General features: G+C 39.5%; 1 protein-coding gene across 2 annotated transcripts in view; it reads left to right on the top strand.

Moving 5' to 3' along the window:
* Window positions 1-14390: 14390 nt before the first annotated feature.
* The window catches only part of phf24 (PHD finger protein 24), a 32602-nt gene continuing 31511 nt past the window's right edge, over window positions 14391-15481 (top strand). For both annotated transcript variants that reach the window (XM_061061470.1, XM_061061469.1), the window contains exon 1: window positions 14391-14692. The gene's annotated coding sequence lies outside the window, so the exon portion shown is untranslated. The remainder of the gene's footprint in view (window positions 14693-15481) is intronic.

Raw genomic sequence — 15481 nt, 5'->3', positions numbered from 1 at the left:
GGACACTGTGGTGGGAGCTGTGTGTTTGTTGAGTGGGATTGGGTTTATCAATATAACTGATTTTGGAAGTGTTGATGGTCCATTTATCTGTGTCTAATTAATTTTTTTACGATTTTAAGACCTTATCCGACCGTTATTTATTGTTATAGTGGTGGCGGGTTGTATTGGATTGGCTCTTGGGTTCCACCAATTAACGTAGACTGAGGCATGGTACAATCACCGTGCAGTAATGTTACACACACAGTCCCTCTTGTGCTGGGAGATAGCCTATTCTGAAGCAGGAGCTAAACATGTAAAAATGTTCTTCTAAATGGGGTTCTAAGAACTAAAAAAGTTCATAGTTTAAAATAAAACACCAATTAAGACAGTGTATAAAGTAGTTAAAGATGTCGTTTTGACATTTGTGACGATGCTGATTCACATCACCAACTTGGATGCTCCTTAAAAGTAGCTTGTAGCTGCTGGTAGCCTTTGAGTGGATGTGAAATTAAGTAATTAAGTAAGCACAAGTAATAAATGTAATCATTTAAAGAAAGTACTGTTACACTCATATTATCCTAGTTAGCTCAATGTTTGGCTAAATCCTGCATAATATACTCAAAATGATGACTCTAGTGTTCTCCTTTTATACTTTACATTAACAGCTGTGCTTATGCACCCACTTTACTTCATGGGTTACCCTGGTACAATAACATATAGTATCTACACCTCTGTTTTTAATATCAGTGATTGGGTTCTCTATAAATACACAATATTTACTGGTAATGTTACACTCACTGGTTTGAAGTGGTAAGAGCTCGGATGGAAGAAGGTATAAACATCCAAGAACAAATGGAGACAGCAAAATGTGATTCAGAATCTGTGGGTAATTTGTTGAAGAAAGTATTTATAGGCCACTATCAATGACATCTGATGATACCACTTACAAGCATCCAGTTTTTGAATGTTACACTTTAACAAGGCATAAGGATTTTTAATTTCTCACTTCTACCACCTATTTGTTGTGCAAATTTCATATTAAAGTGGGTCAATTGTTACCAAGTTTTCAGGTGCTTTAGGCTCCTCTGATTAAATGTTTTTTTTTATGTCAAAGCAACTGAAACTAAAACCAATCCCTATATACAACCTCCGAAAGCAAAACCACCCTTAGAGAAAAGTTTGAGTATTTCTACAGATACATTTAATTCCTATTAACAGTCTCACACACAAGTGGGTTAAAGAGCTTTCGTGTTGTGTGCAGTCAACCCTCTCTGGCAGACAAACAGCAATTGTATTAGTGTAAATAAAAGAGTATATGTGAGCCTCCTACCATGCTAAACCAAGATTGGGAACATGGAAAATATTTCATATTCTTGCCATCATCATGTTATAACTGTCATTTTTAGCAGGTTAGCTTTCAGCTCAAAGCACTCCTGTGCAAAAGTACATCATCAGAGGGCCTGCATGCTACCTCATTTGTAACTATACATCTATAATAATTTGGCATCTGAAAAAAAGGATAATTTTTTATTTGAGCATTAAACACACCAGTAACACATGATGTATCTCAACTAAAAAACAATTTGTCATATACACCTGATGACTTCTTAAAGTGGTTTTACCAGCCAGCCTGCTCAGTCAGTGATTACTGTGTTTCCCTGTAATAGAATTGTAGCATGTGATATTTTACTTATTAACAAACCCAGTGATTTGGGGTGGCAGCTGTACTGTAATTGTGGAGGATGTGCGGAAGAAAGTAATTAGATCATTGTGATGCTGTGTTTTGCCTCCAGCTGTCTGTTTTTCATCAGTTTTTTTTCTTCCTCTAAATGGGTTCGGCATATCCCTCCCTTTCTGTCCAAACAGAAGCCAAATTACATTTTTATTTGCATATGATAATTCACTGAGCATTGAACGATTGCTGTTTATTATGCACGTGGAAACAGATTTTGATCAATGCCCAAAGGTAACATTTCACTACAGTAGAGTAAATAAAGTGGTGTGCTAATCTTTGAAAATTTCAAGCTGGTGGAGTTTCTGACTTTGCCTTTTGTGCTTTTCAAACAACAACAAACAAGTTGCATATTTGACCTTAAATCCATCCACCAGCACTCTCCTCAAATGTGTCTTGTCTCCAGTATGACTTTTGGTTCGTTTGTATGTTTCTCTGTTTTTGTAGCTGCCATCCAAACTGCTGACTGCATCCTGTCTGTTGTATTTCCCCACACTAGGAGCATCTGAAACACAAGATTTCCATTACAGGACAGAGTCCTATCAAATATTAAATCATGCTAGAATGCTCTATTGGGCTGCTGCCATTTGTACTCTAACATTAGCTTCTTCTGATTTCTGGGATCTGGATCACAAAAGAGGCAGGGGGGTAGTTCTTGTTTGCACAGCTAATGGCTTTTCCTTTCATTACTTCCTTGCTTAGAGTGCACGGAAATTAATGTCCTCATATTAAAAGATGGAGATGCCAAGTGTGGAAATGATCCTGGAAGTTTCTCTTAATAAACAAGTGAGAGACATCTCTTAGGAAAGTTCCAGACACTCTATTCTTGGTGGAAATATGGATATTTTAAACTGACTCTTCCCGATGTTGTTTCTGTTCCTTCATGTCTAATTAATTAACCCCAGCCACTTCCTCTCAGAGTTCTCAGCAGCAGAAGCGGGTTACCTTGGTAGCCAAAGATCATGCTAAATCTCTCTCTGTGTGCCGGCGCAAGCAGTACATTCTGCACAGTGATTGTTGAGTACATACAAATATTTATTTTACTGAGGTTATTATCATCATTCCGACATTTCTGCTTTCAGCAACAAACAGGAAGAAGTCACACTTGAGCTCCATGCATACAAAGGACAGAGCGCCTCCATTTAAAGATTATGCTTTTATGAATTCACAATGGTTTTCAGTTGAAATGTAAATATCCTTTTTGATCCATTGACTTAGTTTACATAATGAGCATATCCTTTTCACATACATGAACATTCTACAAATATGAAATTGGTCCTTCAATGCCTTGTGTTTGCTTACAGCTGCTGGCTCTGTTTCACAGTGCTAAATCAACAATCTTTGGATTTTGTGCATATTGAAAAGTATGCGGCCTCCTAACTAAATCCAACAAAGTGCAAAGTACAACATTGTTCCTTATCAAATTACACCACTGAGAGCACTGCACAATATAAAACAAGACATGAATAATTTGAGTCCTCAAATACATTACTGAGCCTGTTTACCCGACTGATTGATAAATTTCTTATCAGAGACAAAAGCTTGTACTTTCCCAGATGGGATTAGGTGTACTCTTTCTGCATAGATTATTGCTGCATGAAAGTAAATTAAATTTCATTGCAAATGCTCAGACAAATCTACTATTGATCAATTCATTTGCCCTCCAGTATTCAGGATTGTCTGAGCAGCTTCCATGCACAATATGAAAACAGTGCAAATGTGGGACATGGCTCTGTGGATTTAAATGTTTTATTTTCACAAAAAATTGCTCTGGAGTCTTAGTTTAAAGGAATTTAAATCCCCTAAAGACGTTACACTTCTTCATAGTGTATTAATATTGTCATCATGACAAAGCAAGCAATATTCATCCTCCAAAATGTGTTTTACATCACCCTTATCTTCTCACCACATTTTGAAAATATGTACTTCTCTGTTCGCAGAGGCAGATAAATGAGGTAACTTTTCTTGCTGTGCTCGCAGGACTTACAGCCTGTCCCTATCACTCTATCCAGACCATAAATGGGCAGAAACCTGTGACACATTTAATTAAATTCAAAAGCTAAAGCTGTCAGATGTTGTGTTATGCCCTACCCTCTTTGGATCCTAATGGATGCTTGTGGTCCATAATGCATCTGTGCCAGATCCCCTGTGTCAATTTGGGAGAGTGATGCTAAATAATGGGGTTCTCTGTCAGATCTGGTCGTTATTCTATATGAAACATCTCCAAACCATTCATCAACCTTGAGGTTTGAGGGAATGATCATGTGGAATTCAATTTAGAAAATGATAAAATTGTGTAACACGTGACAGGCAATTTGCTAAAGGAAAACAATGCTTAGTCTGTCAGAGCAAATCCTCTGATCCAGCTTGACAAAGGGGAGAAAAGGACAGTGTTTGGATAAAGCCGTGATTTAATGGGAGCAGCTTCAGATGGCAGGTAGCATCTGGATGAAATCACACCAACTGTGCTCAGTCAGGAGGTAAGCCACATGTCAGCGAATCAGCCCCACAATGTGACAAAGAGCAGCTGTGCTCCAGATTAGTCCGTGTTCTTTAGCTCTGCTTTGCCATGCTGTTGTGCACTGATGGACAGGTAGATAAGAGATTAGCATTTGGCAGCAGTCTATCGGATTTCTGCGCAAGAATGGAAATCCAATTACCACTTCAGTTATCATTTCATGCAGGGGTGTAGGAGTGTGAGGCGGGGTTCTCGAAAAAAGAGGCATTTAAATAGAATTAAAGGGAAAAAATACTATATTTAAAGCTCCATAATAAAGTTGTTTTTACATCTAAATAACAAAAGGCCATTATGGAAAATGTCCAGCTTTCATAATAGGATTCAACTCTGTGTAAAACAAATGAGCGATCAGTATGACTTATGAAATTTGGAGTCTCTGGACAGCGACAGTTTGGCACCATTCATTTATTTGACCAACCCTCTAAAGCCTTGCATGCACTGTACAATTGTATGAAAATCCTGGTGGAATATTGGCTCACACTGTACGACTGAATAATTTACAATGCACAACAAAACTCATGATTTACAGTATATGCACACACTGTACGACCCACTTGTTGGGCATGACCTGAGCTCACAGTGTTATCAGTCAAATCAGGACAGAGCATGAACAACTCAGTAGAACACTCCCAATGACGGAGGTTAAAGTCAGATCTATGTGTATTTTAGTTGTCTCATATACACATCCCGACAAAATAAAACCTGTCACTCTCTCTGACACACTCACACACACTCATCAAAAAAACAAACAAGTCTATAGCAGCTTCATCATAACTAATATGTCCTGTCAGCTGGAGGTCTGCAGATTTTTCCTGCTAATGTTTCTTTTATGATAGGAGGGGGAAGACAGATTTCGACCTGCATGGCTTGCTATTGCCATGGTGATTCTGGACGCTGTCTGTCATTTTTTGTGCAGACACAATCAGGAAAAAAGTGCCAAAGTTGGGGAATCAGCTGGTGGCTCTGCAGTCATACGAGCAAATTATGAACAACTCCAGAAAATCATCCGACTGGTAGGGAGCAGCTGATCAGGCTGAAAGTTTGTTTTCGACTTAAAATGTTGTTGTATGACTCAAAGATAGGGTCTAAAACGGGCTGAAAGCAAGGCCTTAGCCAAACATACATTTTTCTATTGATAACAGAATTTATTGCATTACAATCTTTTTTTCAACACTAATACATGTTGCTAATTAGGTTTTTTGGTCAGATGGAATATGTAACATACAGTCATTTAGAGAGAAAAGTCACTGCCAGAAGGTTTTAGTTTCATCCAATGAGAGGAAAACATGGAAGAAATGGATGTTTATACTGCTACACCCTTTTTATAACAGCTAATATTAATATCATCCATTTATGCTAATGCAATCATGCTTGTTCCCAGAAATCCCCAACTGCGTGTGCCACACCGCATTTAAGTCTAGTGTTCAAAAATGATTACATATCAGGCTTTCAAAGACATGTTTTAATAATTTGAAATCAGTGGCAAAAATGAAAAAAAAAAAAAGAGACTGGCAGCCTGAAAGTTGCTTTAATAACCTGTGTCTGTGATGTGTAGTTTAAGGAATATGAGCTATAGATGCACATGGTTCAACAGTTTCAAAATGTTCAGGTGTATGATATTCACAACTTCCTCCCCCACAAATATTTGAGTACCTGCATCAACGCTTATTGCTCATGTTGATGAGCTGTGTACCCTGAAACTGCTTGTGAGGTGTTTATTCTTTCTTTCCTTGTTTTTTACTCATACTGTCAAAATCTATATTTTCTTATACTGTTAGCAGCCATTTGCTGGTAGTGGTAGAGGTAAATCATATAGATTTAAGGTACAACAAAAACAAATTTAACTGGTGGCTTAGAGTCAGAATTAACAGCTAGTGATGGTTTTCTCTGATGTGTATGTTTCTATTTAGAGATGCAAATACATTTGGAATATAAACAAGTAAAAAAAAAATAATAAAAGATTCACATTTGAAGCGCTTGCAGTTTGAATATCAAATCATTTTAGCTTGCAAATATACAAAACAAAGTTGCTGATGTTTAGAAACAAACTACATTTTTTACAAAGAAAAAGTTTGAGGGCAGTCTCATATGCAGTGATTCATTTCTCTTCTTCTAAGAGACACACACAGTTGTGTAGGAGAACATAATGTCTGACAGAATGATCGTGCAGTTTCTCAAATTCTTAAAACCCACACTTTAAATGTTTGAACAGAAAAGTGGATTATTAGTAATGAAGCTAAAACAGTTGCATGACTGATCAGTTGCCTGGCAACAGTGTTGGTATTGGCACCAACAGGTTGTTAAACCCTGAGGCCTTTAATGCCATGCTCCACTTGGCAATTAGCAGGATTTGCATGATATAAAGCACTGATATTATGTATCCATATGTGTAGATTTAAGACTCAGAACTTATGACTGGTGAAAAGTGCATACTTCCATTTTTTTAAGTTTACAGCTACCTGATTTAGTTACTTTGTAATAGGCATTTGTTTGTAAAATAAAAACAATGTTATGTCCTCTCACTACTTATTTGGATTGCTTTTATGTTTTATAGAAACAATATTATCAAATTGAGACTTTTTCAGAACCAGTCCTCCTTGTAGGTTAAACATTTATAATAACTTATAATGAATGGACTTGGTAAATGGGCTTCAGCTTTTACTGTATGGTGCTATTCTAGTCTCCTCTGACTACTCAAAGCACTTTTATACCGCAGGTCACACCTACCCATACACACCCATTCACATACTAATAGCTGAGGTTACTATGTAAAGTGTCCATCAGAGTTAAACACTCTCACTCATACAAAAGCACACATCAAAGTGTCTTCCCTAAGGACACATCGGACATGAGGCTACAGGAGCTGGGGATTGAACCCCTGACTTTCCTGTTGAGAGACGACCGACTCTACCAACTGAGCCACAGCCGCCCCATGACTGCTGAAAGTTAAAATACATGAAATGAAACGTTGTTTCAACAAAGTGCAGATCAATAGAAATAAAGAGTTACACAAATTATAATTTCTGTTTTCCATCTATTGTGCAGTTTTGAAGTATCCCTCTCCCTCCATCTTTCTTTACAAAATCACATTTTGCATTTTGTTCAGATGCACGGATGAGTCATCTTCCTGTTAATCTGATGGTGCTGTAACATCAAACTAGGCTGAGTTTCATCCACGGCCTTTCTCTCTGGCTTATCTTAAACCCCTGCTGTTAAAGTCTTTGCATAAAGTGTTGCATTCGATGTTTTAATAAAGTGACTTAAAAGATTCATTATCATTCCCTACAGGAAAGCAATTTCAGAGACAGTTGTTTTTTTCCTCTGGGTGATGAGGATGTTTGACCTTTTTGTCTTAAACTGTGTTTGTTCAAGTTGTTTGTTGCAGTTTAAACAATAAACAGATTTAGAATTTAGTTCACCATAATTTTCAGAAACAATGAGTCTTTTAAGTTGACTCACAGGTACAGTCATTAGTGTTATCATTTCCCACATCCGTTTTCATGTAGTGATAAGATAGCTGTTGTAGGAAAGCTAATTAAGCTAAGCTAATGCTCTCGCCATGGTTGATGAATGCTTTAAAAAATGAAAAAAACTGTGAAGGGATAAAATAAGAACTGTAGCTTAACGATGTAATTATTCAGGGATTAAATATAGACAGTTATTACTTCCTTACATAAAACTGTTCGCTGCTTAGCTTCCATACTCAAGAAAGACAGTACCTTAGATTTTTTTGACTTTACAACAGGCTTTTAGGGCCCAGACCTAAATATTTGTTGTTGTTGATTGTAACACTATCTTGCTGGGGACTACACTTAACCTGAAACCAATAAAGTGCAGGTCAGATGTGCGTATATAAGCCTATGTCTGGTTGCATTCTGGGACACATTTCTACAGAATTACACTAGCAGAGGTTATTAGTCCAAAACCCTGACAACAACTCAGAGTTCAGACCAGGAGGCAGAGCTGCAGTCTTACACGCTTCTCTGCGCCTCCCTTAGATCTGTCTCCCAGTCACTATAGCTGTAATTCTGGATCGAACTGTAGTTATACTATAGGTACTGTGTCTGTCCCCCGGCCCAGACCCGTTTTTATAAGTCATCCAAACGGCGTGAATCATCAGAATCTGATTAGAATCAAAACTACGAATACGATTTTGCTACAAGATCGGAGGATTCACTGTGGACTTTTGAATATTAGGTCCTTAGCATCCAAGTCTCTTTTAGTGAATGATCTGATATCAGATCAGCACATTGATTTACTTTTTTTGACTGAAACCTGGCTGTGTCGAGATGAATATGTTAGTTTGAATGAATCCACTCCTCCCAGTCATTTTTGTACTCATATACCTCGAGACACCGGACGAGGTGGTGGAGTAGCAGATATTTTTAATTCCAGTCTTTTAGTTAACCCTCGACCAAAGCTGAATTTTTCTTCTTTTGAAAGCCTTGTAACCCCACATGTTAACAATTAAAATGTTCCTGTTAGACGTTAGCTCTTGAAATGCTCCTGTATAAGAGATAAATAATGTAATTTGATGTGACTAAGAAGGAACTATTTATCTGTTTGTATACACATATCATATAGTATCGGAGTCGGATAGACAGATAGAAAAAGAATGTACAGCAGTAGAGGAATCCATTTGCTCAGAAACATCCCTAATAAACAATATGTGCAAGGGAAAACACAGCAATTTCAGAGTAAAGTGTCAGAAATAACCTACAAGATTGAAGAAGAAACTGAACCAGCATGGCCTACATTACAATGATGGTCATGCTGGTTAAATTGATGACGTGAATCAAGGGTGGCTAGTGTAAGTAGCCATTATGTAAAGGCCAAAGTGTACCACCACACAAGTAAAAGCCTGTCATCTTGATGAAACCCGGGCTGTACGAGATCTTGCGTTTTCCATCACAGCATGATACAGTATGTGCCATACTCCACAATTTGCATAATGGGCAACAGGGTACTGCCAAGTGTAACGAAAGGGAACACAGAGGAAGGAGCCTCTGATGACAACTCTACTAAAGCCCCACCAAATATAGAAGCAGACATATGTGAATTTGTAAAGCGGGGTACACACTAAGATAATCACGTCGATTTCAGCCCAGATTCCCCCTGCTGACAGATGTAAGCAAAGGCCAGATGTTTTAATGCTTTAAAAGATCATGCGCAATGTCCTAAATAAATAAATCAAAAATCCGTCCCTAGCAGTAGTTCTTTGACTTTGTCACACTTTCAGCTTACCTATAGGGCCAGAATCTTTGATAAAAAACAAAGACCTCAACAAGTTAACCTTAAAGGAGCAATATGTAAGATATCTATTGAATCTGGAATGAGGAAACATGTCAACAACATAGCAGCCAGTTTGTCCTGGTCTGGAATGGTCTGTATTTGTCTTGATCAGAGAAGGTAGGCACTTTTAAAGCACCCCACACAGCTGTTTTGGACACCCCTCGGTTTCCCAGGGAAACGGCTAACCAACAAGTGCCGCAGTGATGTAAACGGAACTTGTTCAGATAGAACTGATTCTACCCAAACTAGTAAATCCTCTGCATGGTAAATCTACCGATAAATATTGCGTGAGCATCGACTCTCGGGACGAGACAGGGCAAGCTCTCTCTTCAGTGTTTTGAAATTGAACTACAGTACCCATTTTAAACACTAGGTGTCAGAGTGTAGCTCCTTCAAAGTGCAAGCATTGTGTTCTAGTACGTGAAGCTTGTTCATCAATTGTCCTAATAAAACAACTCAAGCATGTAATGAAACATGTTGTATTAATGAACCCATCAAATGTTACAGCAGATACATGCTCTGTTCATTTCATTTGTTTCACATTTGCTTGTGTTTCATTTTATGTCACCATTTTCAAAGCACCATGGCTATTGCTTTAGCTTGACAGGCCAGCTGTGTGTACTTACGGCCTAAAAAATTGGACACATTTTTATTGAAGTATTTAAGTGACCAAAGTAAGTAAAAAATGAATAAATGTGTATACAGTTCCTTCGCATTCAGCCTGATTTAGGTTATATCGAAAATCCAGGGCACCTAATCAGATCAATTATCTGCATTTAAAATGTGTCACAAATGATGCAACGGTTCTACAACTAATCTGTTTCAGCTACTGTTGTCCTGGTGATATGATTGCATTGTTAAAGGTTGATCTAAACCAGTGGTTTTCAACCTATTTGTAACACTAAGCCCCCCCAACCCAGAAAGAAACAAAACATTTTTTAACATCAATTCACCACACACCCATGCTCTTAACAACAGAACTTCTGTTCTGAACTGTTCAGAACTCTCCCCCCCCCCCCCCCCCCCCCCCCCCCCCATCTTTGGGCCCAGACCTCAGGTTGGGAACCAGTGATCTAAACTACTTTTAATGTTCTTCACTACTCTGTTGCAACACATGGAAGTACTTCCACATTTGATTCTTCTAAAGTGTCAAAAGAGAATACAATTGTTTGTCTTTCATGTGTTCAGTAACATACTGAAGACTGAGAAACCGATTGTGTTAAAAAGCGGATACAATGACCATGTTCATATAGGATTTAAGACAGGTGTCCTGCTGAAATTATTTTTCATTTGCCTAAAAGACAGGATAGCTTCATGATTACAGCAGGACATCAGAAAGGCTGTGAAGCACTACAGCCAAACAGGATGGATACATTCTGTATGAACATAAAACCCATAGTAATGCATGAATAATTTACAAGAAACACAATGAAACAGGAGTGTTTGGAATGAAATCTGAGCACTGTGTTGCTTATGTGAACAAGGGGGGATGTCTCACCACCAGGCCAGACATGACATAAAAAGGAAGATGTGGAGGTCACAGTGTGATGTTTACAACACATATAAACAAGAAAAGTATGAAGCAGCTTTTTTCAAATGGGCCTTAAACTGCTTGTCCTAAGAGTTCACAGCTCTTCTCAGATCCAAAGTTTTGCAGCTACAACCTCAAAGGCACAGTGGCCTTAAAGTTTTATGTCTGGTGCGAGGAACAACCAGACCCTGATCACAGGACCTCAGGGTCCTGCTGGTGTTGTACGGCTTCGGCAAGCTCTTTAATATAAGCAGCTGCTTGATCGTGCAATACTCTACGCAGAATCACAAGAATTTCAACCTGGGTTGTTAAATCGATGGGAAGCCAAAGCAAAGACACAAGGATAAAAGTGACAACATGTTGGATCATTTGTTGGTGGTTCAAGGATGTGATGATGAGACATGTGAAAAGAGAGTTACAGAATGAAACAAAAGCATGGACAATTAACTCTTCAGCTCTGGACACAACAGGGCTGAGTTTAGTTATGTTTCTTATATAGTGAAACGTCAGCAGTGAATTTTCTTGACTATTGCCCGATGTGTTCACACGTTGAGTTGACCCAACTTATTGCGGAAGTTTTTTAACAAGGGGGCTGGCAGGAAAAAGTGCAGATAAAAGATAGCTCATGGAGTAAGAATTTGGGGGAAATGTATAAGCTGAAAGATGTCTCTCTTTCAAACAGTTTCATTTTCTCAAACCAAATAATATTATCACTAATAAGAATAGTTTGACATTTGAAGACTAACTCCTTTTCTTGCTGACATAAAAATGACACAATGGTCTCAACTCCCTTATCCTTCTGTTAACTACAGAGCAGCCAGTAGGAGGTTAGCTTAGCTTAGCATGAACAATGAAAACAGAGGGAAACAACTAGCCTGTTCAGAGGTTGCAAATCCACCAAGCAGCCCCTCTAAAGCTTAACAATCCTTAACCTTAAAGTAAAAATAAATAGGTTAAAAAGTTCCTACCATATTAGAGAGATTAGAGAGAAGATTAATAACATGACAGTTCTTGAATGAGGGTCATTTCTTTAATTGGTGCTCTTGCAGTGAAATCTATTCACCACCGGAACAAATGGCAGAGTACAAAGATAAGGTATAATTACCGTTCACTTGAAGGGACCAGTCAGGTGCCATCAGGACACTTGTTCTCATTCTATAGGGGAAGTTATTCAGTGCTGAAAAGGCACTGATTGCAGGGCTCCAAAATCCAACCCCAAATCCATGGGAATGCTATTTGCTGCAAGAATGCGACTGGACTGTGAATAAACTGTTAATGGTGACAGACTTCTCCACTGAGACCATTTCAACAATTCTGAAAGAGCCACTGTGGCCTTCTATTTACTTTCCCAGCCTTCTTCTTCTTTGAAAAGCTTGGCTTTGGATTCACTACTTGTCTTCATTTAGATCCACTTTCTGTAAGAAAAGTAAAATAAGAGTTTTAACCATGAGCCTTGATTTCTTTCATTTATTTATGTTTACCCCTGAGTTCACACTATTTAGTTCATGTATTAGTGGTCTGCAGTAGCCTAACACAACCAAGCCACATGGAAAAAACTAAAATCCATACTAGTGTTGTAAAGCGCACAGGGAAACAGTGTCACATGCAGACCTGTGAGGGGTCAGGTTTTGCCTGTGACATGCCATAGATGACCATTTCTTCCTCTCCCGCTGAGAAAAGAGGCCAAGCACCTCAAGACCAGCGGGTCAGTGTGCACTCACGTCTTCATTAATAATGCATGGCCCTCCATTTGAGCAAGCAAGTTGGAGAACAGCACAGTGGGACACACACAGTTGTTCATACATTAACCACACAGTGTACCCCTCTGTGGACAGGGACTGGAGAACCTGCCTTTATGTTGCTGATGTGATACTGACTCAGCTTTTAGCTGTGTGAGCTGTCACACCATATAAACATGTAATTAATCTAATGTCTGAGCTCAGGGATCTATACATGTTTATGGATGGCATGCTTGAGGCATGATTTTATTGAATGATGCTGGCATGTGAAGATGCATTTGTACATGATTGTATTTGATTTTCGGGCAGAAATGTCTAGAAATGTAGACAGTGGCTACAGAGTCTGTTGGGGCTTGAGGCAAAAATCAAGTGGGGGGCCCTCCAAACAGCTCCAATCAACATCATGTCTGCCAGTGTACTGATGCATACTCCTCTACCTTTGTTTTCCTGTTCACCTTTTCTCTCCTATAGACGGATTATCCCTCTTCATTTTTCTTTGTTGACATCTACTTTGACAACAAACTTTGGTTTTAACAGCAATAATGCATGCAACGCTAAGCAGGGCAACAAGAGTGGATGCTGTCAGATGGGGCTCCCTTAGGGGGGTTTCCTACTGTTGTTTCAAAATGTGCACATTTTGGTTCACTGCTGTGGTTTAAAATTTGTCAGCCCTCAGGGGCCCACTACTGGCCTGGGGCCCCAATTAGTTGCATGCCTTGCCTGTTGACAAGCAGCGCCTCTGAATGTAGATTATGTTTATGTTGGATTAAAGCCAGATTGAGCCACATGTGCAAAGCATGCAAAACAGAGATTGTTATAAGCTATTACCTATTCATAATATATTTCACGCACATTTATTGTCTCCATAATCCATCCATCCATAATTGGACGGAAAATGTAGGATTGGTTAAGATGCTTTAAGAATAACTTCATTAGTGTTTCTTCCAAAACTCATGATCATTTGTTCAATATCGTGAAAAAAATGTTTTAAAACTGAATTTTAGGATTTTCAAACACATTTTATATGCCTCCCTAGCATCTTCCTAGAAGTAAAAAATTATCTGTGCGGTGCAGATGCAGCCCTGCATGCATTTAATGCCTCCATGTCACACATATGCTCAATTCTGACTCGAGGCTTCCCATGCTGTGAAGACATCCCCAACTCCTCCTCCCCTACTCTTTCTCCAGAAAATGTGACTCTATTCGGTTCAAACATTCAAGCTGCACACCCGTCGTCCAAACGAGCCCTCGTTATGATTTAAATGTCGGGTTACACAACTGTCTGCCGAGGAAGCATCTTGTCAAATGTTTTTTTTTTTAGAACAGCAGGATCCTGGTGATCCTGGCCTATCAAGACTCTGCAGGTTCGCTGAGTAATCCACAATTTATCTGACTAACTCATCGAGATTTCGAAGGGGGATTTGAGGGGGGGCTGCAAAATCGATGGTTATAAATCTGTGATCTAACCTCAGTGTCCGCCCCGCGAGCGTGCACCAAGGTCCCCTCTTGCCTCAACGTTTGTCTCCCCTGACGCCCAGGAATTAAGCTGGGAGGGTTGAGAGAGAGAGAGAGAGAGAGAGAGAGAGAGAGAGAGAGAGAGAGAGGGGAGGAGGAGGAGGACAGAAAAAAAGGAGAAAGATTTCAGCACCGGAGCTGTCCACGGCACTTGAAGAAGTCTCTATTCCTGCCAAGGAGGGGAAACTGCTTCCGATTGTAAATGATCTCTTGTGGACTGTGAGGAGGAAGGAATAATAAACTGCTCTGCCATTCATCTCTCTGCGGGGCTACCTACCGGCCAGGAAAGGCGCACATACTTCATTCGAGCAAAGTCTTGCCATGCTGGACGGCTGGGCTTGAGACAGAGAGGATAAAGTGAGAACAGCAGCCCTTCACTCTTTACGGTGAGTCAACATGCAGCCTGTTTGGCATTCTCTATTGTTACATAACAAACTGAAAACTGTCATGCTGTATATACTGTGCTGCTCTAGATTTTATTTTGTATCGATTATGTTGCAAGCATGAGCTGTAACGGGACGCCTATAGGTGCATACTGCTGGAAAGCCTCATTACACATGCTTGTATGGAAGAATATTTAGGTCAACATCCACATGGGTGTGGATGCGCGTCGCGATTGTAAAAAAAACTACAGGAGTTCACATTGCTATCTTTTGTCTCTCTCTGGTTTCATAACAGTGCATTGTTGGATATAAACAAAACATATTGGAGTTCTTGGGACGTTGTTGTTAGAACAGGTAAAGCAGCCTTACAGTGAGTTGTACCAATGAGAGAGTCTGCAACTAATGGCATGTCTGGATGAGTCAAAATGATATCTGCAGCAAAAGTAGTTTGCTCTTTCCCCAGCTGCTCTGTTCACTTCCTCCAGAACTGTCCCACAGGAGAGTGCTGCTGTCCATTAAGTCCTCCATCAGTCTTTGTTTACAACCCCTACTGTGCTTATCTTTTAGCCAATGCATGTAGGTCCTCAAACAAGCCAATTTCAGTGTTAACCTTGGAGCAAGTCCTGCTCCCCAGTCTGTGACAGATCCCTGCAGCCTGAGCTGCTTCACTGCCGCCTGTTCTGTGGTTATTGTCAGACTCTCTCTGAGTGTTTGGCTGGCACTGGCTCTCTGCCTGGCAGCGCCTGAATGCCAACGTGATGTCTCCAGCCTAACCGTGCATTGAGATTTAAA

The sequence above is a fragment of the Labrus mixtus genome, chromosome 17 (genome assembly GCF_963584025.1).
Source record: "Labrus mixtus chromosome 17, fLabMix1.1, whole genome shotgun sequence".
In the NCBI taxonomy this organism is placed as follows: domain Eukaryota; kingdom Metazoa; phylum Chordata; class Actinopteri; order Labriformes; family Labridae; genus Labrus; species Labrus mixtus.
The sequence above is the reverse complement of the archived record's forward strand: the minus strand, read 5'-3'. Positions and strand labels throughout refer to the sequence as shown.